Genomic DNA, 26089 nt, shown 5'->3' with positions numbered 1-26089 from the left:
TGTCCCAATACTATTTGTGGAGCTGTGGCGCCCGCCCACCCATCCACCTTGCCTGTGGATACTATTTCCACGACAATGGGGGAGTCTGGGCAGGGTTCAAGTCCAGTTCTTGGGGTGCCACTTCCCTGGCCCCTTCACCCAGCCCCCAGATGGACTTCTCTGCCTGTGGCACCAGCCTCGCCCCTTTCAGCATCAGTGCTTTGTCCTACCTTTGCTTCCTGTCTCCAAACCACTGGGACCCCTGGCCAGCCAGCAGCAGCAATTCTTCTTGGGTATCAGGCAGCAGGGTCATGGCTGGCAGTCCATAGGCGAGGGGAAGCAGCTGAGGTAATGGAGGTGCGGTGGCTGGACTGGCAGGCACTCCCTGCTGCCCCTGGACTTGGGGCTTGGAGGCTGCTGTGTTCCAGTCTCCACCGCCAAGACTCTGGTGAGCTGCTGCCCGCTGTGCTCCCCACTTTAGCTCTTCCTCCTGTTGGGGGCCGATCAGGGCCAGGCCAGCTGGGAGTGGGGGTGGTAGAGTAGGAGATGTAGTGTAGGGGCCAATCGGGCCCAGATCAGGCTGGTTGGCTCTGCAGTGTATGTCATAGCCACCAATCATCACAGTCGTTCTGATCATTCTGTAATGTTTGCTGGCCTTTTATATATATTGACTAGAGCCCGATGCAGAAAAATTCATGCATTCAGGGGTGTCTCTCAGCCAGCCTGCACCCTTTCACAATCCCGGACTCCTCAGGGGATGTACAACTCCTTTCAACTGGCAACCATCAAAAGGTTCTCTGTATCTATGAGTCTGTTTTTGTTGTGTTTCTTTGTTTATTTTGAGATTCCACATGTAAGAATTTGTCTTTCTCTGACTTATTTCACTTAGAAAAATATCTTCTAGGTTCATTCATATGTTGCAGATATCAAAATATTCTTTTTTAAAAATATATATTTTATTGATTTTTTTTTTTACAGAGAGGAAGAGAAAGGGATAGAGAGTTAGAAACATCGATGAGAGAGAAACATCGATCAGCTGCCTCCTGCAATCCCCTACTGGGGATGTGTTCGCAACCAAGGTACATGCCCTTGACCAGAATCGAGCCTGGGACCTTTCAGTCCGAAGGCCGACGCTCTATCCACTGAGCCAAACTGGTTTTGGCAAAATATTCTTTTTTTTCATGGCTCAATCGTATGTCATTATATATATGCATCACTTCTTTATCCATTCATCTTAGTTGCTTCCATATCTTAGCTATTGTAAATAATGCAGCAATAAACATATGGATGTATGTGTCTTTTCTATTTAGTGTTTTGGGTTTCTTCAATAAATACCCCAAAGTGGAATTGCTGGGTCCTTCTTGTCTCTTCATATAAACTTTATTTTAAAGTCTATTTTGCCTCATAAGCATTGCTACCCAGCTTTTTGTTTGTTTCTATTTTCATTAAATAACTTTTTCTATCCCTTTACATGGCTACACCTTTTGCTAGCCAACCTTCCCAGAAAAGGACAAGCAGCCAAAAGGTTTATTTATTGATAAAGAACTGCTAAATATTTGACTTGCAAGCTCTGAAAGTTTTAAGATTCAAATTGAATTGGGAGAAGTTATATAATTGTGGTAACTAAATGCCTAGAGTATAGCAACTTGTTTTTGAGAAAATAAAATGTGTTTTCTCTTAAATAAGTAAGAATTCAAGATATATTACTTGTTTGGTCTGATTTAGAAAGAAAGAAAGAAAGAAAGAAAGAAAGAAAGAAAGAAAGAAAGAAAGAAACCTTTAATTTGTTTAAGGCTAAGTGCTCTGACTCATAGCAATCTGCCCCGAGAGGCCACTGGCATTCCTTTTTCCCCAGGGTGCTTTGCTCTCTGTCAGAGGAGAATCGGCCTGCCTAACAAAATTTCTGTCTATGTTTGTTAATTTGAAAGTATAAAGTTGTAGCAATTGTGGTGCAAAAGGTTAAAAGCAGGGACCAAATTCTAAAGTTAACTACTGTTTGTCTCAATTGGACATTTAAGTTTGATGTGATAAATGATTACAATACATTGTAAAATCTTTAGAAGAAAAGGAAAATATTTTGAGGACCACTTGGTCCTTATGTGTGTGTGTCAACTCTTAAGTTATAGTTTTAAAATCAGTAATATTAATGGAAACATACTTAAGCAGAGGAGCTTTTCAGAACGTTCAGTGAGTCTGATTGCAGTATAAGTGTCACAGGTTCCCCCATGGCACCTTCGCTAGCAGGAGGCAAGCGCCTTTCCCAGTGGGAACAGAGAGTGGAATGCTAAATGAAAACGCCTGGATGGGAGCACCTCCTTTGCCACCTGGGACCCGTGCCTCACTCCCTGCCTCCGCCCACCCGGCGTCCATCCTCTCCAGGGGCTGTTTTGAGTAGTGGTGGCAGGGACAAGGAGAGAAATTCCCTTGTGACACCCTGCACCCCAATGAGACCCAAGAACCCCCAGCGACTGCTTGGACACTATGACGGACCTTGTCCGACCTATGACGGACACCCTCCTTGTGTTCTGTTAGGGGGCTTAAAGATGCTGCTAGAAATTCCCCCATTCCCCTTTTCAGGCTTATCAGAATCTGAGATTCATTACTGTAGGAAAAATGTGGCATTTTAAATTTCAAGCAGCTGGAGGCCTGGGAACAGGGTACTGGACCTGTTTCCCCCTCCCTCTGCCTTTTTCTAAGTATTTTAAAATAATAGATTTGAAAGTTAATTTGAAATTATAAAGGTTTTTGTAAAGGTTGTACACGTGATGAGAAAGGAGAACAGAGAAAGAGAGAAAAGGCCAGCAACTAATAGGAAGGAATTAGTATGCCTATTGTAGGAAGCTGGGGAACTGAAAGAAAGAATGTCCTGGCAGGTTAGACTGAGAAGCAAAAAGGGAGACTCAGACTCTAAGGGTCTTTAACTTAGAGGAAGAGGACTGACAGGACCAGGGCTCCTTTCCATTAAGCTCCCAGGGTAACCTTACAAGTGGGGAGCAAACCTGTTAGTTTCCTGGTGGACACTATGGCAACCTATTCCATCTTGACAGAGCTGATGTGACCTGTAACTTCTAAAAAGACATAAGTCCAGGGAGCCACCGGATAAACTGCCTGATTTCCTTGGACATCAGGAAGGACTGTGGACCTAAGAAGGAACACATACTGAGGGAATGCAGCCGCTGAACTGGACCGAAGTGGAATAATGGGCTTTTGAGGAGCTAAAGAAGGCTCTCATCTCAGCACCTTCCCTAGCCTTGCCAGATGTTACCAAGCCTTCCACCTCTATGTGAGTGAGGTGAGGGGCATTGCCAAAGGGGTTTTCACTCAGACTCTAGGTCCCTGGAAGAAACCTGTTGCCTATCTGTCTAAGAGACTAGACCCCATGGCAGCAGGGTGGCCAGCGTGCCTCTGGGCAGTGGCCACCACAGAATTGCTGGTGAAGGAGGCAGATAAGCAGACTCTGGGCCAGGAGCTAGCCCTGACAACACCCCATGCCGTTGAGGCCCTTCTTTGAGGTGCTCCAGAGAGATGGATGTCAAATACCAGAATCACCCCTTGCCAAGCTCTTTTCCTAGACCAGCCCTGCGTCCAGTTCCATAAGACACTGGCCATCAACCCTTCCAGCCTGCTTCCAGATGATGAAACAGAGGAACCCATTCATGACTGGATAGAGGAACCGGATGCAGTACAAACAGCTCACCCAGACCAGACAGATGTCCAGCTCTCATCACCAGACAACGTACTGTTCATGGATGGGAGCAGTTACGTTCAGGATAGGATCTAATATGCAGGGGCAGCTGTAGTCACCCTGGACCACACCATTTGGGCACAGTTCCTGAACAGGGGAACATCAGTAAACTTTTGGCCTTAATCCAGGCCCTTTGATGGGGACACTGTGCCATCCCCAGGGAAGGAGGGTTACCAACTGCAGCCAGAAAGGACGTTTAAAATAAGGAAGAGATTTTAGTCTTATTAGAGGTCATCTGGCTCCCAAAGGCAGTTGCAATAGTGCACTACAAAGGACATCAGAAAGAGGAGATAATTAAAGCCAGAGGAAATAGAACCACAGACCAAACTGCCAAGGAAGCTGCCCCAAAACCAGTGGTGCCTTTACACTGTGAGACCCCGACCTATGACGGACACCCTCCTACACCAAACAATAGGAGGAATTGACTAAACAGAAGCAAGCCATCAAAGGACCAGATGGTTGGTGGACCCTACCAGATGACAGACTGTTGGTCCCAGAGGCTCTAGGTCAGATGTTAGTTGCCTAGTTATACCAGGTTACCCACTTAGGCATCACCAAGACTGCTGAACTTCTGTGAGGCAGGTACTACCAATCTTAGATAGATAATTAAAAGCATAGTCACTAGAAGTACTGTCTGTGCACAGGTAAATGCTAAGCAAGGTAAGAGGGTCCCCCTGGGAATTTGGGCCCCAGGGAAATTCCCTAAGAGAGCATTGGTAGGTGGATTTCACAGAGATTAAGCCACCAGCATTAAGGTACAAGTACATGCTAGATTTTGTAGACACCTCAGATTAGGTTGAAGTATACCCCACTATGACAGAAACTTCCTCTATAGAGGTCAAGAAACTACTCCAGGAGATTATACCTAGATTCGGGCTGCCAGTAGTCATAGGATCAGATAACAGCCCAGCCTTTGTAGTCAAGGTATCTCAAAGTATAGCTCAAGTCTTAGGACAGACATGAGCAGAACTCTAAAATGTTTAATTAAATTTGTCCTAGAAACCGGTGAAAATTGGACCAACCCCCTGCCCTTTGCCCTCTTATGGAGCAGGTGTACCCTCTACTGGGACGGTTCCCCCTTTTGAGATCATGTATGATAGACCTCCCTCCATCCTTCCCAGGGTCAGGGAGAAGCTGAAAACTGGAATTCATAACTATTCCCTTGCACAAGTCCTTACAGGCTCTGCAGTATACCCAGAGAGCCACCCATAAGCTTGTTCCAGATGCACTGCCAGTTCCCACCGCAGACCCTGTACACCCCTTCCAGCCTGGGGACTCAGTATGGGTAAAGAAATTCTCTGCCCAAAGACTCACTACAACCTGAAAGGGATGCTACACTGTTATCCTGAGCAAACCGGAAGTAGACTGCACCCAGACCTGGCTACCCCACTCCCAGCTCCTGCACCAGAAAACGGCCTGGATCCTGGCAACCAGCAGCCTCACCCGTTAGATCCCTAGCCTGAGCTCCACGCAGGCCAGGAGGAGACTTGATGCCTGCAGGAGGGGAACTGGACTTCAGTGAGGACAGTACTGATGGGGACCATGGTACAAGGTGCCTTAGTAACTGGAAGAACATTTTTACTAGGCAGTAAAAAAAAGTCCAGGGCTAAGTAAGGCTAGATGTGCAAGGAGACAGAAGAGTAGGAACAGAACAGCGAATGCCCTTAAAGGAAGTGGGATGAGTCAATGATTTGACTCGTGCACATAAGACAAAGGGGGAATGAAAGGGCAGGGCAGGGCTAACTCCTGATCCTCATTGTATAATTGAACCCTAGCCCTCACCTAACCAATCAGGGTCAGCCAAAGCAGTGACATCACCACCCCTCCCCCAGGCCCCTTCAAAATCCTTTCATCTGCTGAAGCTCGCTCTCTTCTGCCATGCCGCTGTTGGTGTAAGTGGGACAGAGCTTGGACTAGTCCAAATATAGGCTTTTTTTAATTGCATCAGACTCGGCTCCCTGGTGGTCTTTGGGGATCACGAAATCTGGGCATAACATAAACATCAAAATATCTTCTATAATGTCAGTCACAATATCCTTTAGAAAATATGTCCTGCTTGCTAGCTCCTTCTAACAGAGTTTATTACTTCTGCTATTGCAATTTGTACTCTATATTGCAATTATTTGTGTATGGGTCCATCTCCCTTACTAGACATGAAGTCATGTGAGTACAAAGTCCATGCGTTGTTATGCATTGCTATATGTGGCTCACAGTAAAGTTGCATACACTTGATAGGTGCTTAATAATGTTTGTGCATAGCATTTTATTGAAGATTACAACATTGTTACTCCATTGATCTATAGGTTGGTTTGCATTTACCTAGTCAGTGGGAAAATGTGGATGTGGAGAGGATATTACTTTTTCTCTAACCTCTTTGTGAATGTCCCCCCACCCTCCCACACATCCTGTGTGGTTCAGGGTTCAGGTTCAGGGTTCAGGTTCAGGGTACGGAGGAGGCCACACACAAATGAAAGAGACAAGACAAGAAAATACTAATTTGAGAATTGGGGGCCAGGCAAAAGCCCAAGAGAGGACTCGCTTTGCTCTGGCCTAGTGATCCCTTTTATTCAGGTTTGGGACACACCCCTAGCCCTTAGGCAGGCAATTTCCAGTAACAAGCAAACTATCTTATCAGTAAGGATTTATATGAGACTAAAAGGTGGAAGTTGCTTCAGCTCCCTTTCTCTCCACCTGACAGTGGGTATGTGGCTCTGACCCGTGCCAGAGCCTCAAGGTTGACCAGCCTTCTGGACTCCTTAGCTACCTCTTTCTGCTAGCAAAGGCAATGGGCAGCCTCCAACACCTCTTCATGTGTATTCATCTGAAATTTATGTGCCCTGCTAACATAATTCCTTCCTGGGTGGGGATAAATTAAGACTGGTTTTCAGTTATTACTATCAATAGATTTTCTACCATGAAGAAATACTTAGGAAGATACCCATTGAATGTTATTTCCAGAGAAAAATGCCATTCACACATTCAGCACATGTTCTCTGAACATCTACTGTCTGCTAGACACTGTTCTGAGCATTGGGAAAACAACAGTGAATAAGGAAGACCCAAATTTCCATCTTCATGGAAAGAAAGAAAAAGAAAAAATAAGGAAAGAAAGAAAAGAAATAAGAAAATAAATGTTTTATTTAAAGAGAAAAAACAGGTGTTTTTTTTTCCCACAGATCTTAGACTAAGTTTTCTTTTCCCCAAACTTTTCTGCTCCCCTCCCTACTTTCTCACTTTAAAACATTTTACAGACAAAACAGTAGAGTCAAAATTAAAATGTTTTCAAAAGGCTGGATTACAGGTCATGGCAAATATTCAGAACGGAGTTTCCATTAATACTTTGTAGAAAGAGTGAGAAGAAGCAGCCATTTGTTGAGGGTAGTTGGGATACCAATCTCAGAAGATCAAGTATATACTACTATAAACATACGTCTACCAACCTGTGTTTTGATCTAAGTTGTTTTTTTTTAAGTGTTTTGCCAAATTGTGTCCTTGTCTCCTCAGTCAGAATGAACATATGTCAAAACTGATGTTGATCTGATATTTATGCTGAATGAGTGTGTGCTTCAGTAATTTTTCACTTGAATGGACAGTAGGTAATATTCAGCCATCCCACGGCAGTAGTGACTTATACTCTCACATTTTTATTATTCTTTCAAAGCCCTTTGATGAATATGTATGTCATCTGACAGTGTCTTCCTATTTTCCATCTTTTCAATTGGCCATAGTTTAGTTGCTTAATACTAAAGAGTTTAGAGTGCATAACCATATTGGAGAATGGAAACAGAATTTTATTGGATGTTAAATGAGAAAATCAGCATAAGCTTAGAGGAATTAGCTCTATACTACCTTGGAGTAATAATAGTACCATTTCTAAGGGAATAAACCAACTCCTCCTTGACTAGAGGCAGTTTTTAATAGTGTATGCCAGGGACACAAAACTAGGTTTCCCATGTGCATTCACAGAGGAGTCTTACATTCCTGAAATAATGATTAATGAAGTTTACACAGAAGAATTTTAGTCATATGGATTTGATTTTCTCCTTCATTTAGTCATAGCTTTTCTTATTTCTCTTTATGGCTAGCTCTTGATTTTAGAAATTACCCATACACACTTAGGCAAAAGCACAAGAACAATAGTTCTGGAAAATATAAGACCGTGTTGCTGAGAGCCTTTGCCAGAAACTTTTATTTAAAGAAATCTAACTATGTTAAAGCTATTCACTTTTTAACCTTCATACCAATCCTGAAGCACTACAGATGAAAGCAACTTAGGGAGTTTGGAATTTTGAGGGTTCTTTAAACTTTCTTTAATCATTTCATACCAAACCCAAAAGTTATGCTAGGTCAAGGGTTGGTGACCTTTGGCATGCACACAAAAGTGTACTGATATAAGGGGCAACATCTTGGGTACATTCCTTCTTTCTGACAAACACCCCATTTCCTTCTTCCACATACTCTTATCTCCAGGAGGGCTGCATATCCTCTGAAACCCTTAACCAGTTTATCTTTCTGTTTTAGTTATATTTCTAAGGTATTGATTGGAAGATAAAATTAGTCAATTAAGTGCAACCCGTCCCTAAATAATTTATATTTAAGAGGAGAGAGTAGGAGACAGAACAGCTGAAGGTAATGTTAGTTCTAGAAGGGGAAACAAGGAGTGCTACTTTTAGACCTGGGCAAATGAGTACACTGTTCCCTGCACTTATAGCAATGATTATAAGTAGATGCTTCCAAATAGCTATTTTATGTCTAAACTCTATCTTTAAAACAAATTTTTTTCTGTTCATAGCTTCAAAAAAATCTTAGGTATATTTAAAAACCTTACTATGTCATTCCTCAGGCATCTTGTTTTATATTTTGAACAATTTTAATTTCAGGGTTTGTTTCTACAGTCATAATTTTAATTCTTTGACCAGGGTCATTGCTGTCTTCCAAATTGTCTCCAAGTTATTTTTTTTTCTATTAAGTACACACCCAATAACCAAATATATTTATACATTAATATCTAACATGCAGAGACATTTGAAATCAAAATTCCTACAGGGAATACTGCTGGGTTTTTTTTTTTTTTCAGTTTTAAATTTATTTTATTAATTTAAAGGGTGAAATTGTATATGAATTTGAAACTATTCTTTGTATATGTCCAAGTTAGCCTGATTTAATGACTCTTTTAAGAGAAAAAGTTAGGTTGAAATATAATTGTCTCGTTCACTTTGCAGCTCCAGTCTGAACAACAGACCCTTACAATTTGTTGACAAACACACAATATACTTTTGACATTTAAGTAATTTAATTTACTTTAAAATTGTATCATCCAATGAATATCTCTTGAGATTATCCAACGTTTTCCTGGTTGCTTTTCCAAATTACTTAGATTTCCTACAATTTTTATCAAATTTTCCAAAAGATAGGCAGTACCTCTTTCCAGGATGTTCTGCTTGAAATGAATAAATAGGATCCATTTTCATCATCCAAGTTATGGATAAAATGTGTAAAAGCCTATACCTCAGCACTGTTTAGTGTGGAACACATGCAAGCAGTTATTTTTACTTAGTGTCACAAAATGTATAAATAAGAAATAATATTTCTCTAATGCATGACCACAGTCTGGGAAATGAACATAATTTCCAACCTATTTATCCAACCTGAACATTATAAACTACTGAGGCAGAGTTTGGTAAGCTGAGCACAAATGAATGCCCTTGGCAATGTTATAATAAAACATTAGGAAGAGTTTTTGGGTGGTGAGGTGACACAAGCACGGAATTGAGGAGGACACATCCCTGAAGGGCAAGAGCTCTGCTCAGTATAAAATTAATTTAGAATAGTAGTGCATTAGTGCATGCTGTATTTGAAGAATTATTCCATATTAAATAGTAGATACTGTGGCCGAAACTGGTTTGGCTCAGTGGATAGAGCGTCGGCTTGTGGACTGAGGGGTCCTGGGTTTGATTCCTGTCAAGGGCATGTACATGGGCTGCAGGCACATCCCCAGTGGGGTTGTGCAGGAGGCAGCTGGGCCGATGTTTCTCTCTCATCAATGTTTCTAACTATCTGTCCCTCTCCCTTCCTCTCTGTGAAAAAAAATCAATAAAATATAGTAAAAAAATAAAAGTAAAAAAATATATATATTAGATACTGTGTACCCTCTAGGTATAAGGAGTGAGAGAGACCTTAAGATTCAGTCAGATGATTGATTGACACTTGGCTCAATTGATGTCTTTTTTCTTTTTTCTTTTTTCTTTTGATAAACCAGTGAGAAAACACAGATAGCCCAGTGCCACAATTGGTTAAAGGTGAGCTGCGGCTGGAAACTACATTCATCAAATCCTAGGCCAGGGTACTTTCCAACACATCATTGTTCACATTATAAATTTCCTAATGACTAGCTATCAGTCTAGCAATTTCTTTCAGTATAATTGATTTTAATATACTTGAAATTTATCTTTCTCAATTGTATCTCTTCTTAATAAATTACCACTTTTGCTATGATCTGATAAAAGTTTTATTAAAATTAGCAATCGCCCTAACTAATTTGGTTCAGTGGATAGAGCGTCAGCCTGCAGACTGAAAGGTTCCAGGTTCCATTCTGGTCAAGGGCATGTACCTTGGTTGTGGGTACATCCCCAGTAGGGGGTGTGCAGGAGGCAGCTGATTGATGTTTCTCTATCATCTATGTTTCTAACTCCCTATCCTTCTCCGTTCCTCTCTGTAAAAATCAATAAAATATATTTAAAAAATAAAATTAGCAATCAACCTCTATTGATTTTGTTAAAACTTTAATACCTACCTTTCATATTTTACTTTTATCTGACTTTTCTGTTTTCTTAAAAAATAAATTAAAGAAGGTTACCTTCATATACTGTATACCTAAATCATATAATTACTATTTTTAGTTGTTTTATTGAAATGTTTTAAGACATTTTCAAATTGCAATTAAAATCCCATTTATCATAAATGCCATTTCCATCAAGAAAGGAAAGGAAAGTAGGCTGAAGAGGTCTTCCTATATAGCACGCCCAGCCTCAATTAAACCATCATTTTTTTTAAGTGAAATACCTATTTTTAAAAAAGTATGAAGTGCTATTTTAACCTTGAAAAATATTTGACATGAACATAAATAAAATATCTTGACAATGAAAAAAAAAATAAAATAAAGTATGAAGTGTTTATAATTGTAAACTCTCAATTTTCATGTATGTTCTTGACTGGAAAGAATCCTACATTTTATTAGGTGTCAAGGATATCTTAATTCTATGCTAATAATATCCATGGCTTGTAACTGGAGAAATTTTCCACAGACTAACTTCTGGCTCTTGTTTCATGACTGCAACCCAAGTACTCTCTGTGCCTGGCACTATGAGGTATGTTCAGATCACAATATAATATCTGACCTGCACTTTTATGTCATTGTATTAAGTCAGCAAGTGGAAAATTCAAACGTTTATAGAAGCTTCTCCTTCATGTGTATGGCTGACAGTAACCTAGCTATACATGTAAGTAACTGAAACTTCATGAATACATCTCCCTGAGTCAAAGTAAAGGTATTTCCAACCAGTTTCCCCTCTACTCGATCTCAAAGACATCCATATGTCCTCAGTGTGTACCAAATATTTAACTACTAGTTTTCTGGGACAAAACATATATATATATATTTTTTTTTCTTTAAGGTATATTGAACTTAGATGATTATTTATTATTTAAAAATATTTTTGAGATAACTAATAACTAATTCAGCTTAATTTTTTTAATCCTCTCCTGAGGTTATATTTTTTTTGTTTTTTGTTTTTATTTTTTTTAATTTAATATATTATTTTATTAAATTATTATTTTTGTACATATACCCTTGCCCCCCTGCTCCCATACATACCCTCCTCCCCCAGAGTTTTGTGTCCATTGGTTGTACTTATATGCATGTATACAAGTCCTTCAGTTGATCTCTTATCTCCCACAGATCTCCCCAACCTCCTTGCTGTAATTTGACAGTCTGCTGCTTGTTACTTTACTGTCTCTATATCTATCTTTTGGTTCTTCAGTTTATAATGTTCTTTATCATCCATAAATAAGTGAGGTCATGTGGTGTCTCTCTTTCATTGACTGGCTTGTTTCACTCAGCATGATGTTCTCCAATTCCATCCAGGTTGCTGCAAATGATGAGAATTTTTTCTTTTTTATGGCAGCATAATATTCCATTGTGTAAATGTCCCATGGTTTTTGGATCCAGTCATCTCCTGATGGGCACCTAGGCTGTTTCCAAATCCTAGCTATTATAAATTGTGCTGCTATGAACATAGGGGTGCATATATCCTTTCTGATTGATGTTTTTAGCTTCTTGGGATATATTACTAGGAGTGGGATTACTGGGTCAAATGGGAGTTCAATTTTCAGTTTTTTAAGGAAGCTCCATACTGTTCTCCACAGTGGTTGCACCAGTCTACATTCCCACCAGCAGTGCACAAGGGCTCCTTTTTATCCGCAACCTCACCAACACTTGTAGTTTGTTGATTTGTTGATGTTGGCCATTCTGACAGGTGTGAGATGGTACCGCATTGTTGTTTTGATTTGCATTTCTAGGATAATTAGTGACTTTGAGCATGTTTTCATGTGCCTCTTGGCCTTCCTTCTATCTTCTTTGAGAAGATTCTATTTAGATCCATTGCCCATTTTTAATTGGGTCATTTATCTTCCTTTTATTAAGTTGTATAAGCTGTCTGTAGACGTTGGAGATTAAACCTTTATCAGTGATAATATTTGCAAATATGTTCTCCCATACAGAGGGCTTTCTTGTTGTTTTGTTGATGCTTTCCTTTGCAGTAAAAAAGCTTTTTTTTTTTGATGTAGTCCCATTTGTTTATTTTCTCTTTAGCTTCTATTGCACTCGGGGAAATATCAGTGAAGAAGTTCTTTTGTCATATGTCTGAGATTTTGCTGCCTGGGGATGCCTCTAGTATTTTTATGGTTTTCTGTCTTATGTTTAAGTCCTGTATCCATTTTGAGTTTATTTTTGTGTATGGTGTAAGTTAGTGATCCAGTTTTATTTTTTTGCATGTATCTGTCCAATTTTCCCAACACCATTTATTGAAGAGACTGTCTTGACTCCATTGTATGTTCATGCCTCCTTTGTCAAATATTAACTGAGCATAGTGATTTGGGTTGATATCTGGGTTCTCAATTCTATTCCATTGATCTATATGTCTGTTCTTGTGCCAGTACCAAGCTGTTTTGAGAACAGTGGCTTTGTAATACAGCTTGAAATCTGGTATTGAGATCCCTCCTACTTTACTCTTCTTTCTCAGGATTGCTGTGGCTATTCGGGGTCTTTTGTTGTTCCAAATTAACTTTTAAAGAGTTTTTTCTAGGTCAGTGAAATATGCCATTGGTATTTTAATTGGGAGAGCATTGAACCTATAGATTGCTTTAGGAAGAATGGACATTTTGATGATGTTGATTCTACCAATCCATGAACATGGTATGATCTTCCATCTGTTTACATCTTCCTCTATCTCTTTTTTCAGTGTCATGTAGTTTTCCACATATAGGTCCTTTACTTCCTTAGTTAAGTTTATTCCTAGGTATCTTAATTTTTCTGGTGCGATGGTAAATGGGATTGCCTTTTTAGTTTCTGTTTCTACAAGTTCACTATTGGTGTATAGAAATGCCATAGATTTCTTGGCGTTAATTTTGTATCCTGCTACATTGCCAAATTCATTTATTAAGTCAATTAGTTTTTTAATGAAGTCTTTTGGGTTTTTATGTACAATATCATGTCATCTGCAAATAAGGATAATTTTACTTCTTCTTTTCCAATTTGGATGTCTTTTATATCCTCTTCTTGTCTAATTGCAATGGCTAGTTCTTCCAGTACTATGTCAAACAGAAGTGGTCAGAGTGGGCAACACTGTCTTGTTCCTGTTCTTAGAGGGAATGGTTTTAGTTTTTGCCCATTGAGTATGATGTTGGCTGTGGGTTTATCATATACAGCTTTTATTATGTTGAGGTATCATCCTTGTACTGCCACCTTGTTGAGAGTTTTTATCAGGAAAGGGTGTTGGATTTTATCAAATGCTTTTTTTGCATCAATTGATATGACTATATGATTTTTATCTTTCAATTTGTTTATGTGATGTATCATGTTTATTGATTTGCGGATATTGTACCATCCTTGCATTCCCGGTATAAATCCTACTTGGTCGTGATGTATGATCTTTGTGATGCTCTGCTAGAGCCAATTTGCTAGAATTTTGTTGAGGATTTTGGCATCTACGTTCATAAGGGATATTGGCCTGTAATTCTCTTTCATTGAGTTGTCTTTATCTGGTTTTGGTATTAGGGTGATGCTGGCTTCATAGAAGGAGTTTGAAAGTGTTCCTTCCTCTTGGATTTTTTGGAATAGTCTGAGGAGGATAGGTTTTAGTTCTTCCTTAAATGTTTGGTAAAACTCTCCTGTGAAGCCATCTTTTGTTTGCTGGAAGCTTTTTGATGACTGTTTCAATTTCTTCCCAAGTTCTATTGAGATTTATAGATTCTTCCTGATTGAGTTTTGGAAGGTTGTATTTCTCTAGTAATATGTCCAATATTTCTCTAGTAAAACTTCCTGATTGAGTTTTGGAAGGTTGTATTTCTCTAGTAATATGTCTAGTAATGTTGTATTTCTCTAGTAATATGTCTAGTAATATTTCTCTAGTAATATGTCTCTAGTAATATGTCTCTAGTAATATGTCTAGTAATAGTTTTGGAAGGTTGTATTTCTCTAGTAATATGTAGTAATATGTATTTCTCTAGTAATATGTCCATTTTCTCTAGGTTGTTCAGTTCGTTGGAATAGAGTTGTTTATAGGATTTTGTAACAATCCTCTGTATTTCGGCGGGGTCTCTTGTTATTTCACCTCTTTCATTTCTGATTTTGTTTATTTGGGTCCTCTCTCTTTGTTTCTTGGTTAGCCTGGCTAGAGGTTCATCTATCTTGTTTATCCTTTCAAAGAACCAGCTCTTGGTTTTGTTGATCTTATGTATTGTTTCTTTGGTCTCTATGTCGTTTGTCTCTGCTCTAATTTTTGTTATTTCCTTCCTTCTGCTTACATTGGGCTTTTCTTGTTGCTCTTTTTCTAACTCTTTGACGTGTAGAGTTAGATCCTTTATTACCATTTTTTTCTAGTTTTTTTGCAATAGGCTTGTAGGGATATGAACTTCCCTCTCAAAACTGCTTTTGCTGTGTCCCATAGATTTTGGATTGTTGTGTTTTCATTGTCATTTGTTGCCAGGATGTTTTTAATTTCTTCCTTGATTTCTCTGGTAACCCAGTCCTTGTTTAATAGTATGCTGTTTAGTCTCCATGTGTTTGATTTCCTTGGATTATTTTTATTGTAGTTAATTTCCAGTTTTATGCTATTATGATCTGAAAATATGCTTGATATGATTTCTATATTCTTGAATTTAAAGAGACTTTGCCTATGTCCCAAAATGTGCTCTATCTTTGAGAATGTCCCATGTGTACTTGAGAAGAATGTATATTCTGTGGCTTTGGGGTGGAATGTTCTGAAGATGTCGATTAATTCCATCTGGTCTAGTGAGTCATTTAGGATTGATATTTCTTTGCTGATTTTTTTGTTTAGTTCACTTGTCGAAGGGCGACAATGGGGTATTAAAATCTCGTACTATGATTGTATTGCTATTAATTTCTCCCTTAATGTCCTCCAGCAGTATTTTTTTTTTTTTAATGTATTTGGGTGCTCCTGTATTGGGTGCATATATATTTACCAGGGTTATTTCTTCTTGTTGGTTTGTTCCCTTTAGTATTATGAAGTGGCCTTCATTATCTCTTTTTATGTCCTTCCCTCTGAGATCTAATTTGTCAGATATAAGTATTGCTACCCCAACTTTTTTTTTTTTCATTTCCATTTGCCTGGAAAACTTTTTTCCATCCCTTCAACCTCAGTCTGTGTGCATCTTTTTTTCTGAGGTGGGTTTATTGTAAACAACAGAGATATGGGTTTTGTTTTCTTATCTAATCTGTTACTCTATGTCTTTTTATTGGAGCATTTAAACCATTTACATTTAAAGTTATTAATGATAGGTACTCATTTGACGCCATTTTTATTCTATACCCCTGTGTTCCTTCTTCGCTTCCTATTTCTTTATTTTTACAGTAGAACCTTTAGCATTTCTTGCATTGCTGGTTTGGTGGAGATAAATTCCTTTAGTCATTTTTGTCTGTGAATCTCCTGATTTCACCTTCAATTTTGATTGATAGCCTTGCTGGGTATAGTATTCTTGGATTCAGACCCTTCCTTTGCATGACTTTGTATATTTCATCTCATTCCCTTCTGACCTGATAAGTTTCTGTTGAGAAATCAGTTGTTAGTCTGATTGGGGTTCCTTTATATGTAACTTTCTGTCTCTCTCTGGCTGCTTTTAAGATGCTTACTTTGCCGTTGGTGTTTTCCAATTTAATTATAATGTGCCCTGGCGTCGGTCTTCTGGGGTTCCTTTTGCTTGGGACTCTGCGAGCATCTTGGATTTGTGTGGGTTTTTTCTTCTCTATCTCAGGAAAGTTTTCTGTCATTATTTCTTGGAATACGTATTCCATGTCTACCTCAGTTCCCTTTTCTTTCACAACCCCAATTATTTGGATATTGTTTTGTTTTGCATTGTCCCAAATCTCCCGTAGGCTCTCCTCCTGCTTTTTAATTTTTTTTCTAGAAGCTGCTCTAAGTGGGTATTTTTTTCCATCTTGTCTTATAGCTCACTGTTGCGGTCCTCTGCTTCTTCTAGTCTGTTCTTGATGCTTTCTATTGAGTTCTTCATAGTAGTGATGTCATTTTTCATTTCTTCTTGAGTCATCTTCATTTCCTCTTGGTTCTTCTTTATTTCCTCTTGGGTCTTACTTATATTGTCAAATTTGTCTTCCATTCTTTTTAGCCATCTTATGATTGTTACTCTGAATTCTTGCTCTGATAGGTTGCTTGCCTCTAACTCATTTACTTCCTTTTCTGGTGATGCCTGCTTTTCTTTCATTTGTGGGCTGTTTCTTTGTCTCCCCATGGTCTCTCTTTTCAGGATGTCTCTCTCCTGTGTTGATTTCTCTCACCTACTTTGATTTAAGGGCACAAAATACAACACAACCAGGTACAACACACAAGGCCCTGAACAGAAATGTATTTGCAATATTAATAACCTCCAATAAAAGTAACCACTAGAGAAAGGCAAATTAGGGAATAGGAGAGAAAGAGGAAGAGTAAAAAGAGAGGAGGGAGGGAGCAAAAGAAAAATATAGGAAAAAGAGTGTCAAAATGAAATTGGGAAACAGAGTGAAGAGAGAGAGAGAGAGAGAGAGAGAGAGAGAGAGAGAGAGAGAGAGAGAGAGAGAAAAGGGGAATAAACTATATATATGGGGAGAGAATTTCAATTGAACAACCACTAACCCCAACAAATGCTGTCAGCATTACCTGGAGAATAATACAATCTACAACACCCCCTAATTTCTAGCACAGGAAGGGAAAACAGAAGTAATAAAATAATAATGAACAAAAACCAATCAAATAAGAAAATACCAAACAACAGCAACAACAAAAGAATACGCAAAATACTCTCACTAAAAAGCATAAAAATACAATAGAATCATCATTCCCCCAAACAGCATCAAAAGAACAGTGAGGAACACTATTTATTTATTATTTATTTATTTATTTATTTATTTATTTATTTATTTATTTTTGCTAGTTAATACAGCTCAGAGAGTTGTGTGTATGCACTTGGCACAGGGGATTGGAAATTAGATATATAAGTAGGGTAGAAATTTAACAGGGGGGATACAGAAAGAGTAAGGAAATCTAACGCAGGAAAGGCTTAAGATAAACAGGATAGCAAAAGGGGGAAGGTTAGAAAGAGAGTGATGGTATAAAGGTCGTGTTGAGATAGGGTTAAACAATGTTGAAGGAGAAATGAAAATAAAATGATGAACATTAATTCCAATGTAAAATAAAGAGAAAATAAAATGCCACTTAAAAAATTAAAATAGCAGTAGTAAAAATGCTTATTGAACCTAAAAATGTAATAATTAAAAAGTTAAAATCTATTGAGGAAAAGACGAAAAAAAATTAAGTAAAAGATGCAAAAAATGAAAAATAAAAATAAAATAAATTTAGCAAAAAAAGTGTCCAGTTGTGAGGTCCATTCACTTCTGTTATTCTATTTGATACACTCGTTTCTCAGTCCAGACCGTATTGCAGATTCCTGTGTTCTGCTGCACCTCAGTGGCAATTCCTTAGTTTCTTGCTTTTTGATCAAATAAAACTAATAATAAACATAGTCAGTTTGTACTCCAGACCCTAGGTGGCAGTGTATGTGGATTGATATCCCATCTTTTGGCTGCTCTAGCCTTCTTTTTCTGTGGCACTCAATACTGGTTTTTTTGTTTTTTGTTTTCTGTTTGTTTTTGTTTTTGTTTTTGCCTCGGAGCTGAATCCTGGATGATTTCTCCCTGCTCTGCTTCTCAGTTTCCAGAAAAGCAGTTTCCCCCTGCTGTCTCTTAGGGTCAGCCAATCTGGGTGATCTCTCCTTTCTAATCAGAAGCAAAGTGTTGCAGGGGAACCAGCCTAGGTGCGCGATGGGCGAGTCTGGTCGCACTTACAAACAGACTGCTTTCCAACTCCTATGTTCTCCCACCGTGTCGGATCAGAATGGGTTGCTCCCTAGAGAACCCCACTAGTAGCAACCTTGGGGACCCCCGTCCACTCTCTCGAATCACGCCAGACCCAACAGTGGGGGGCTTCTGTGGACGCAGATTTCCGGGGTCCCAGCGAGCGCTTTTGTCTCTGCCGCCCCAGTGGCCGCACAGCGGCCACAGCTGCTGCTTTCGCTTTCACTGTTGGGAAGCAGACACCCTGCGTTATCCCCGGCAAAATCCAACCTTTCTGTGGAATCTGCTTATCCGCGCTGGTTGGGGCCCCACAGTTGTGGTCCTTTCAGGTCTCAGGTAAGATCCCCCTTTGCAGCACTGATATGGTTGTGGGAGGCAGCCCATACAAGTGTTTACCTGGCCGCCATCTCCCTTCTATATATGTATATTTATATTGCAGATTTTACAAATATAGAGCATGTGTAGAACGCAACTTACAAATAATAATAAAATATACCCTAATCTATTGTAAATTCCTTATATAACCAATTGATTCTGACAGAAAGGTCTCTTGATTTTTTGCTGAAATCTTTTACTGCTATCAGTAGGATATCCCCTGAGGGCTCCCAGTATGTGAGAGGGAGCAGGTTGGGCTGAGGACCCCCACCCCCACCCCCAGTGCACGAATTTTGTGCACCTGGCCCCTAGTGATATATAATCTGTACTTACGGCATATTATTGTCTGCCCACTACTCAAAGTCAAATCTTCTGTCACCATATAGCTGACACTCTTTACCCTTTACTACCATCATACTGTTTTCTGTGTCTATGAGTGCTCGTTTGTTTTTCTTGTTTATTTGTTGCTTTCAGTTTTACATTCCACATATAAATAAAATTTTATGGTTTTTTACTTTTCCTGTCTGACTTATTTGACTTAACATGATATTCTCAAGATTCATCTGTGTTGCAAATGATATTATTTTACTTCCTCTTATGGCTGACTAGTATTCCATAGTATATATGTACCACATCTTCTTTATCCAATCATCTAGTTAAGGACACTGGTTGTTTCGATGTATTGGCCAACATGAATAATGCTGCAATGAACAAGGGGTTGCATATATCTTTGTGAATAAATGTCTTCAATTTTCCTGGGGAGATACCCAGAAAAGTGGTTTCTGGGTTATATGGTAATTCTTTCTTTATATTTTGGAGCATCATACTGTTTTTCATAGTGGCTGAAAAAGTTTATATTCCTACCAGCAGTGAATGAGGCTTCCTTTTTCTCCACAATCTTTCCAACATTTGTTATTACTGGAACTTATATATATATCCATGATATTTATTATATAGCCATTTGACAATAGCCATTCTAACAGGTGTGAGGTATTATCTCACTGTAATTTTAATTTGTATTTCCCTAATAGCTAGTGAAGTTGAACATCCTTTCATATATCTGTTGGCCATTTGTATGTCCTCTTTGAAGAAGTGTTTGTTCAGGTCCTATATCCATTTTTTAACCCCATCACCTTTTATTCCCTCTATGCCCTCTTTCACCTGCACCTACCCACTACCCCCAACCCTTAACTCACCCCTCCTGCCCCCGTTCTCCTCAATCACCACAGTGTTGTCCATGAGTTCTCTTTATTTTATTTCTCAATATTCCTCAGTACCCCTTCCCTATCAGGGCTGTATGCATGCTCTTTATGAATCTGTCTCTATTTTACTTGGCAGTTCATTTTGGTTCTCTACCCCTTTTTATTTATTTATTTTTAATATATTTTATTGATTTCTCACAGAGAGGAAGAGAGAGGGATAGAGATTTAGAAACATCAATGTGAGAGAGTCATCGATCAGTTGCCTCTTGCACACCCCCTACTGGGGATGCGTCCGCAACCAAGGTACATTCCCTTGACCAGAATCGAACCCGGACCTTTCAGTCTGCAGGCTGATGCTCTATCCACTGAGCCAAACTGGTCCCGGCTCTCTACCCCCTTTTAAATGGATTGTTTGTTTAGTTGGTGTTGAGTTGTATAAGTTCTTTATATATTACGGATATTATCCCCTTATCAGAGCTGTTGTTTTTAATAGAATCAACATGATATGGTGAAGAGGCTATTGTCTATGTCTAATTCTGATTCTGTCACCTATTCTCTGTGACTATAGGCAATTTTCTTTAACTCTGGGTTTCTTCACTTGCAATCTGGAGTAATAATAGTTGCTGCATCATAAGCTTTGTGTGAGGATTGAGTTAGTTATTATGTAGAATTTATGGCACTTAACAGTTCATTAAGATTAAAATAATTAATACATGTTAATACTTAGTACATGGAAGAAAGAGAGGGAGGGATACAAAGAAAAACAGACATAAGTTGTGTAAATAAATAAATTTAAGAATTAAAAAAGAAAGCAGGACAACTAATTTAGACTTTGGAAATATACTTCTAGTATTATGCTGGCTGTTATTTGAGGTCCATCCCCTCCCTCAGCTAACATTCATTGACATTTAGCAAGTATTTATTTAGCAGATAATTATGAGATATAATAAATATTATGGGTATATATAAGAATTAATAATTATACTCTTTTCTCAAGAAGCTTGGAGTTAGTAGTCAAAGTGCAAATATACACACACATACAAAACATTAAAGAAATAGGACATCTGTTAAAAGTATGAAAAGTGTATCTGTGACTTCTGAGATGGGAGAGACAACTTCTAACCAGTATGTTTTAAATAAAAGATAACTGTGGATTTGGCCTAATCCATTGAAGCAGAAGGAACAGACTGATAATTCAAAGGTTGAATTTGCCATGAGGCTAAAAAAACATGCACATTATTGCAAAGGATCTTTTGGATTATACTAATATGTAAAAACTCAGGGTCCATAATGACCGAACAGATAACCAGCACATCCCCTGGCCCTCAGGCTTCATTGATCAGGGAATGGCTAATGGGGGAACCGGGGTCCCTCAGGCTCCAATGAATCTATGAGAGCAGCGACTGGTGAGTGGGCAGAAGGCAAAACACTTATTCTTCCCCCTGCCCACAGGCTTCCATTGATCAGGGGATGGTTAACAGGGAAGTGGAATGAGTGGCGGGGACTGCTGAACAGGTGTAAGGCAGGCCTCTTGGTCCCTCCTCTTGGCCCTCAGGCTCCAATCAATCAGTGGCAGAGGTGGGGTGGAACTGGGGACTGGCTTCATCAGTAGTCCTGTAGGTCCAATCTCCAGAGGACAGGGCAATCATGACAGTGCTGTGGGCCTCCTGGAACTCGGCCTAGGGCACTGTGGCCGTTTCCCTTCCTAGATGCTCCACAAGGAAGAAAGGGTACAGCCAGCAGCACCAGGGGTGACCAGCAGTGACTGACTGCTCTCCCTGTGCTTCCTCCAGGTCACTCGAGCTGGCCCCCGCCTACCTCGCTCCAGATGAAGTATGATCACTGCACATTGAAAGAATGTAGTAAAAAAACAAAAACCGACGACCAAGAGAATGCCACGTCCATGTCCAGAGTCTGGCTCAGGAGAACAAAGAGAAGGGAGAATTCCATAAGTTGGCCGATGCCAAGATATTTCTGAGTGACTGTCTGACATGTGACAGTTGTGTGACCACAGAGGAAGGAGTCCAAGTTTCTCAACAGAACACCAAGGATTTCTCCTGTGTTCTGAACCTTAAGAAATGTGATACCTCACAGCACAAGGTGCTGGCAGTGTCTGTGTGTCCTTAGTCTCTGCCTTATTTTGCAGCTAAATTCAGCTTCAGTGTCACTTATGCATCCAGAAGACTCTGTGGCTTTCTCAAAAACCTTGGGGCTCATTGTCTTTGACATGAAGATAGTTGTGGACTTCAGCATCCTGGAGAGTCAGAAGGAATTTGTGCATTGGTACTGCTAGCACAGTGAGGAAGAGCCCCGGCTACCCATGCTGACCTCCACCTGCCCCGGCTGGAACCAATATGCAGAGCATGTGCTGGATCACCCCATCTTGCCCTGCCTCTGCACGGCCAAGTCTCCCAAGCAGATCATGGGCTCTCTGCTGAAGGATCACTTCACCAGATGGCAAAACCTGTCCCAAGACAAGATTTTCCATGTCATGGTGGTCCTGTGTTATGACAAGAAACTGAAGGCCTTTTGAGAAGATGTTCCCACAGCTTTACATAGTTCCCAAGGTGCTGACTGCATGTTAACCTTGGGTGAAATTGTCCAGATAATGGAGCAAAGTGACTTTTCCTCGAATGAAGCCACTGTGCACACTCTGTTTGGAGACATGAAGAAGGAGGTGAGACTCCACGAGAGTGCAAGCTCTGATGGCCACCTGGCGCACATCTTCAGGCACATGGCCATGGAGCTGTTCAACAAGGATGTGGGGGTGCTCACCTACTGCACCCTGAGGAACAAAGACTTCCAGGAAGTCACCCTTGAAAGGGAAGGAGAGGTTCTACAATGCTTTGAGGCTGCTTACAGCTTTTAGAACACCCGGAAGTGCTCCTGAAGCTGTAGAGGGGCAAGGTCCCCTGCCACTTTGTGGAGGTCCTGTCCTATGCAGGGCATGCCTAAGTGGCAGGGGCCAGGCCCAGGCATATGACAAGTGTGCAGACAGGACACTGCTGTGGCAGATGGAAGGCATCTATGCTGCCATTCCGGTGTGGCCTTCAACACAAGTGCCATGTGCAGGAGCTGTACCAGGAGTGGCTGGGGTTGGGAGGAGACTCCCCTGGGCCCAGGTGGCTCTTCACACCACCTAGCAGGGCCCAGGGTAGCCTGCCAGGACATCAAGTGGTAAAAGTCCAGCAGACACCCGGCCTGCAGGTTGCCTGTGGAAGGGTGTCAGATGCGTGAAGGAAAGGCTTAACATCTGTGTGGTCACTTTGGTTTTCAGAATTCCCTGCTCCCCATCTGTCAGCTCCCTCCCTCTAAGGAGAACTGCTGTCATCACATGGGTGCAATTGGAATATTGTATCTCAAGAGGATTGTCCCAATATACATATCCTTTTATCTGATGATGAAAAAAATTCCAAAGAACAAGAATGGAGACAGACTACTGTCCTTTAGGCTTAAAAAAATACCCTGGACGTGTCCTGCAAAGAGTTGAGACGGTTCTGTCCATGTGCCTCAGAGAGACTGGATGAGGAAATGACCCAGTTTGGCCCTGACTTTACCCACTTATGTTACTCTTAAAAGTGTCTTTACCACAATGTGTATAAACTGCCACCTTTTGGAAAAGAGGCTCATACAAAAGTGCATTCCCAACTTTTCTTGAAACAGATCTATGTTCTGCAACTGTGGCCACCGTCTGCTACCAGGTCCTGTTGGCCAGGTCCTGTCACTGAGAATTAGGGGGCACTAGAGTGGAGTCCTCCCTCCCCCATGCCCTTTTACATTCAGGGATTGATCTGAACTCACTTTTGGGAAAATCTGGCAAGGGTGACAGGTGCCACAGATGGAAGGATGGAGAATGAAGAGGCAGACACCCTGCTCGCTCCCTCCCTGGGTGGAGTCAAGCAGATAAAGGTCAGCTAGTTTACCCCACAATTGGGTGAGATAGTGTCCTCTGTGTACACTTCTCACCCTGTAGGCCCAACCACTACCCTCAGCTCTGGGCAGCCCTCTGCATTCCATGACAGCACACTCTGCCCTCACATGCTGCTTTCCCTACATGAGTAGGAAGAGAGCAGTTGGCCCCCAGACAACTACACAGAAAGACAGGGCTCATGACTAGTGAGCCCAGTGGCAGTGGCAAGAGCTTCTTCTGCCTCTATGGCAGCGCTAAGGTACAGCGTGCTGAGTAGTAAGGAGCAGTGAGCTGCCTGGCAGTAAAGAGCGAGGGATTCTGGACTGTGAGAGGGATTTCCAAAAGCTGGCAGGCAGACACATCCCCTGAGGGGTCCTGGACTGCGAGAGGGTACAGGCCTGGCTTAGGTACTCCCCACTTCCCAGGGTATGAATTTCATGCACTGGGCCTCTGGTCTTATAATATTTAGACATTAAAACTGTATTTTTAGGTTTTTATTTTTAAAAAAATAGAAGATCTAATGGCAACACAACCTTTATTTCACACTGCTAAATCATTTGGAGGAGAGTTGTCTTGATTCATTCAGACTGCTGTAACAAAATGCTGTAGATTGGATGGCTTATAAACAACTGACTTTGTTTCTCAGTACCAGAGGCTGGGAAGTCCATGATCAAGGCATGAACAGATTATGTCTGGTGTGAGCCCACTTCCTGATTCATAAGTGACTGTCTTCTTACTCTGTCCTCACATGGCCAAAGCACGGAGAGGGAAGCTAACTGTCTTATGACTTCCTTAAGAAGTTCCAATCATGAGGGCTCAATCTTTATGACCTCATGTAATTCTAATTACCTCATAAATGTTCTGCCTCTTAATATCATCACTCTAGGTATAAGATTTCAAAATATGAATTTTGGGGGGACACTAACATTTCAGTCCAGAGTACAAGTAATGATTGCCCCTCTAGAGGGACTTCGCTCATTCCCTTACTGTGGTAGCAGTAGATATTTGTAAACTGGAGTTCAAACCTGTAGCCACTGGTACACAGTGATACACATAAATATTAATGATGATATTTAAAATTCTTCTACTCTAACATTTTAGAACCCTTACATTGTCCAAGTATTGTTTCAGCTTCCGTTATAGTTGTTAATATGTATTGTTCTTCTACTACTGGACTATGATGGCTCAGTGACTTAGCTCTCTGTTGTTTCCATTTATTTACTCCAGTTAAGTCTTTTCATTTCCTATCAGGTTTTTGTTCAATATGAGGTTTTAATACAAGTTCATTTACTAAAACATGATTGATTTAGTACTGCTTTGTTTCACCACTTTCATTTATCTGTTGTACTCTCTTTTTAGGAAGTATTATCCATCTACTTTATTATAAAAGTTGAAAGTACCCTTGCTCAAAAGTGACAATTAATTTAGTGAGCTTTCATAATACCTATTATTTAACCAGAGAATGTAACATTTGGAACAAAATGTATTTTCCTCTTCAATCAGCAGTTCTATGTAGTGTTTCTACTCCATAAATTCACTGTGTTTAAAAGAAGATTAGAACTGACAACAATGAGACACATGTCTGAATTTTTGACATGAAAATAAAAATGAGTTCCTGTGCATAGGAAGTCCAAAATTCATCTCTTTTTTGCCTAAGGTTTTGTTTTTTCAATGTAAGTTACCAGTTTAATATAATATTGTTGACTTAACCATGATGAATTTCAAGCTAAAGGCAGAAATGAATTTTGCATTAATAAATTGTTTTGAGATGAATTCAGAGTATTTCATTATATAAGAAGGGCAGCTATAAAGCATGATGGTGGTCTTTCATCATTACTACCTGTGGCCCATTTGTGAATCTGACATTTATCAGTGTGACAGAGAATATTAAGCAAGTGATGGACAGTTATTAGCTGAAGTCCTGATATATTTACATCATGGGAAAATGCATTTGGTATTTTCTTGCTGGCAACTGGTCTGCTGTTCATAATTTGATGGAAAATTGATTAATCACACATTTAACTCAATGCAAGATCTTCTGCACTATAATAAATTATGGCCATTAATCAATAAGTACAAAGTAATTCCAAGAGTCTGGAGACATGCTGGTTTCTAATAGAAAAACTTGCACTTAGGCCTTTTTGCCAGTGACCACTTCATCTGAGGTATTTTGCACCTGCCTCAATCCAATTAGATGACATAATTAATGAACCTCAATGCTCTTGATAATTTGTTAT

General features: G+C 40.0%; 1 pseudogene across 1 annotated transcript; it reads left to right on the top strand.

Annotated features, from left to right (window-relative positions):
- The first annotated feature begins 21770 nt into the window (after positions 1-21770).
- LOC311617412 (nuclear prelamin A recognition factor-like) lies at positions 21771-23179 on the top strand (annotated as a pseudogene). The gene has a single exon. The product of its transcript is annotated as a nuclear prelamin A recognition factor-like (transcript).
- The last annotated feature ends 2910 nt before the right edge of the window (positions 23180-26089 follow it).

Source organism: Pipistrellus hanaki (assembly GCF_964339955.1).
Source record: "Pipistrellus hanaki genome assembly, chromosome: 2".
Taxonomy (NCBI): Eukaryota; Metazoa; Chordata; class Mammalia; order Chiroptera; family Vespertilionidae; genus Pipistrellus; species Pipistrellus hanaki.
The sequence above is the reverse complement of the archived record's forward strand: the minus strand, read 5'-3'. Positions and strand labels throughout refer to the sequence as shown.